The sequence below is a fragment of the Lathyrus oleraceus genome, chromosome 4, assembly GCF_024323335.1.
Source record: "Lathyrus oleraceus cultivar Zhongwan6 chromosome 4, CAAS_Psat_ZW6_1.0, whole genome shotgun sequence".
NCBI classification, from domain to species: domain Eukaryota; kingdom Viridiplantae; phylum Streptophyta; class Magnoliopsida; order Fabales; family Fabaceae; genus Lathyrus; species Lathyrus oleraceus.
Window position 1 is genome coordinate 208,877,336 of NC_066582.1, and position 4,914 is coordinate 208,882,249.

The window sequence follows — 4,914 nt, forward strand, 5'->3', positions numbered from 1 at the left end:
AATTTTCTTATTTATTGATGATATGGATGCAAATGGGTGCATGAATGCATGAATGCAACAATCACACTCAAGGATCAAGCAAAGCACACCAAACAAAGGTCATGGGATGGATCATGTTATCCTTAATATCAACCATCCATTTTGGTGGATTATGGTTTACACCTTATCAACACCCAAGTTCCATTGATATTAAGGATACCTGAACGGATCAACCATGAATCAAGGGTTTGTTGCAAGTCACGAGCATGGAGTTAGGTTAAGAACCACCTAAAAGGGAGTGTACTAGGGTTTAAACCTGCCAAACATGTTCTACAAGAGGTTCCCATAGTCATCATCCCATCTTTCGGATATTATTGGAGAAACGACTACTCGTATTCCGAAAATATTCTCAAGAGAGACTCTTACGAGTGTAGTATCGCGTAACAACTGTATCAAATCTTACACTTGAACGACTTTCGCACTACATCCTAAGAATAGGCCAAGATGGCCTTGGTAAACTAAGGTCCTTGGCTTCTAAGGTCTATATTGGAAAGAGTAATGTCTAACCACAACTTACTTGTGTGACATTATTGATCCCAACATAACCTCCACCAAGTGAATGGACTTGCAAGTCAACTTGCTAAGGAATAACTCCACACAAGTCAACAAGACTACGCCATTCTCCTATCCTAAGTGCACTCGAGTCCGGGTATAGAACTCATCTCACAAAGATCACCAAGCATACAAGCAATTAATATCAAGCAATTCAATCATTACATACAATACAGTAATCCCAAATTGCACAAAAATATGTCACAAAACAAATACAATACAACAAGCATGAAAAGTCGGCAAAACCCACTAGGCAAATACACGTCCCCAGCAGAGTTGCCACTTTTCTGTAGCGGGGTATTCGTTACCATTGGAGATATTGACTAAATCCAAGGTAAATCATACAAGTCGAGTTGCCACTGCACTTCTATTTATCCAAAGGAATGGTTAGAAAGCGAACAAAAACCTAAAAGTTTTATCGAATCAAAAACTAGTAAAAATGTCAGAGATCTGGGTAAGGGGATTGGTTATGCAATGGGAAGGTGTTAGGCACCCAAAGCATCCTAGGTACTCCTAGGGAGCCCTTTTCACATTTGTTGCAAAGGTTGTTGTTTGTTTTTTGAAAATTTATTTGTGCAAACATGATTGAAAGGATGAGAAAAGTGTGTATGTTTATCTAACGTACTACTTACTAAAGAAGGGTCAAAAGAAAATGACTCGCACGGACGTCGCATCCACTACATACGTATCTCATCTGAATCTGAGAATCAGAGTCTTCGTAGCTCGGCTACCTATGGGTTAAAGAGGAGTGTGCTCGCTAAGACATCGCGTCTTATGCCTACGTATCTCATTTGGGATGAAAATCAGAGCAAAACGTAGTTCGACCACCTATGGGGTAAGGGTTGTGTTTCGGGATGAACGATGTTACTACACAATCTACCAGATGCTCGACCTTTGGAGACTTACTCGCCTTTAGTAGAAGAAGTAAACGTGTTCTTAGGAGAAGAAAAATCAATGAGTTTGGGGTGTTTAGGGATGGTTACGCGAAAAGGCAGTCCTAGATGAAGGAACCGCGCTACCTTAAATGACATGCCACGAGAGGCTATACGAAACCTAAGAAATCGGTAACATGCGGGAAAAGTAAAGGGATCGAGAGATCTACCGTACGGATAAAGATCCGAAGTAACAGCAATTAGATAAATAAGAAACCCAAAGACTCTTCCAAGCTAAACACCATCAAAGAAAGCGAGTCAGTACAGGTAATCGAAATAGACCTCTAGGTGGTACCCCACAAATAAAGTGGAACACCAAGCAAGCTATCCCTGCAAGAGTATGTGAGCCCTCACAAAACAAAACTCAACAAACAGGTTAGAGAAACAAGATAGCGTAATCAAGAGTTGCCCCCAAATCAAAATGTAACCACATGAATCATGCCATTAAAATTCACAAAAAGCTCACAAAAAGCAACCAAGGGTAGGAGGCCTAAACCTCTTGTCAAACACATGCATCAAAAGGGTATCAAATTCACCCATAATACCTCATACATTCAGAGCATTCAAATTAAAAGCATAAAGTAATGGGAATAAGGCAAACCTGACTTGAGAGATCGAATGAAATTGAATTGTCCGGTTGGGTTTGCAAAACAATCTGAGGGTTTATACGAGAGGGAATAGGTTCTTTGCCGATGAGTTCCCTTTAATCTCTGGAGGTTGCTCTGAACTCTGTTAGCTCTTCTCTCACTATCTTTTTCCCTGCCAGGATAATAGGAATAGAATTGCCTTTTGTTTCACTGAAACTCTGAATTTATAACCTGATTTTTGTGGACCTGTGGGCTCAAATGAGAGAGGCCCAAGTCCAAAAATTTTCTGTTTTTTTTTTTTTTTTAAACACGTGGGCTTCGCCTAGCGAGCATGACAGTTCAAGAAATTCCTCTGAGCGTAGGTGATTCTGGTGGCTTTTCTTGGGACTCGCTAGGCGATCCATTCTGCTCGCCTAGCGAGCATGACAGCTCATGAACAAACTTTTGCTCCTTCATGATTTATGTTTTGACTGCCGAATAGACCCCATTTGAACCTGTTGGAAGTATCTCAAGCCATTCTCTTGTGTTGACTGATCATCTAAATAGAACCCACAAAGTGTCTTGGATGATACTCAAGCTTCAAACAAAAGATGTTAGTGACACATTTTTGTGCTTTTGGTTAGTAAACAAAAGTAAGAGAAACAATGATGTATAATTCAAGCATGCTTGGTGATCTCAAACCAATCACAAGGAGTCCCACCCAAAGGCAAAGGGAACCAAGATGCTAAAGATCCTTGAGGCCATGCAAATGCAATGTTATGATGCCATGAGGGATCTTAGGGTCAAAATATGGGTCTTACAGCTGGTACGAATGAAGGCTTTGAGTGAGAGAGAGACGGAAACGAAATTCCAAGTCTTCACTTGAGTCTTAGTCTGAGTGACAATGCTTCTACCCAAGGGTTCTATTTATAGAACCACTTGTGTGGGCTTCAAGCTAAAAAGCCCACTTAAGTGTATTTTGGCCCATATCTTATAATATGCCCAAAATCACTTAAGCGTGTGGTACCTTACCATATTTCGTATTCCACTTAAGTGCACCGTACCTTACGGTGTTCCTTAGTTACTCTATTTCTCATCAATCCGTCCTTTGTGTGTGACTCTGTAGGTTTTCGCGACGTTGGCAATAATATTAAATCACGCATTTAACATAATAAACAGTGAGCGGTATCTAGCAACACATCACTGCTACCCAAGACACGAAAATGTCATGTGATCTGACAAAACCTCCTGTGATAATAATTATGTGTATAATTACCCCTTTGCCCTTATGTCTATATTGAACATAAGTTATAGACCGTGTCATCCTTGTCCAGTTCAATATTGGGCCCATAGACATTTATCCTGTTACGCAGGATGAGCAAATTCCATCTAGGTCACTCATGTCCCTCAGCATGCTTCGTGGAGTACCCATGAACTGTCTTTATGGTTATCCAGTTACGGACAACGTTGGATCAGCAATAAAGCACTCGACTCTACATCTAGGATCCATAGTGGTTTCAGGTCGAAGAGTGGTATACATCATTATCACCATGAGAATAACTTATGACACTTTGCATAACTTTCTATATAGTATTCTCATAGTGGGTTAATCCGGTATAAATATTACTCTTAATATTCATACCTATGTTTAAGACTTGATAACTCTTTATCCATGATCCATGAGATGTGATCATCAGTCTACAAACATAATAGTCTTAATGCTTTAATGTTATCCCACTTCACAATAAAGCTCGACTACGGATACTTTAAGAATAGCGTCCCTATGTTTAATGTGCTCTCATGATCAAGTCACACTTGATACATTAAACGGACTATCTATTCCAGGGACTTTATTAAACAACCATAATAAAGAAAAAGCCTTTTATTATTAATAAATAATTCGATACAAGTACCAAAAGTATTGGCCTCTAGGGCTTACACCAACAATGCCAACATTTAAGACTGAGATATCTTGAATTGTGCCTTCATCTGATGTAAGACTTTGAGTGCCATTGATTCGTCTACTACTCTGCCTCTGTGCTTAATTGTTATTTTATTCTTATTGTCTATGTCTGATGTTTTGTTCTGAGTTGATCAATGAATATTTCATCTGATACATTGCAAGACAATGAAGACTGCTAACTGTTGGAGTGCTTGCTTGGATGTGACTATCTTTATTTTATACCTTGGTCTTCATGATGTCTGGATATTTCTCATTGCTTATTGATTATTGCTTGATTAAAGTCCAAAGGAAAATGGGTTTCTATATGACATTCTTGTATGTTGGATTGCATCCCATTGGTCAGATCATTTCAACTCTTAACTTTTAAATTTTTTCTTAGGATAGTCTCTTCATCTCCTCCAATTTATTTAATTTCAAAGTCTCTCCCTCTTTTCAAAAAAAAATCTTTGTTTGTGATTTCAAATATAGATATGTTTTAATGGTTAGAAACTTTGGCCTTATGCCATTGAATTTTCAAACTTCTTTTCTTAAATCAAATTTATAAATAAACTTAACCATATTGACTTAAATTTCAAAACACAAAAAGAACTAACAACTGCATTCAAAACTTTGGCCTTTGGTGCCCTTTCTTGTTTAAACTTTTGTTAAAATCAATTCACCAACTTCTTTGAAATTTTTACCATGAACTACGAGGTTTTGATCCCTAATTTTTATGTTGGTACGTAGGCATAAGACCGAAGGTCTTGTCAAACACAAAAATATAATCAATTAATTATTTTCTCATCCCTCACACTCTATATTTTATCAAACATCTTTTCTACCAAAAACATATGCGCACATGAAGAAGGGCTCCCTAAGAGTA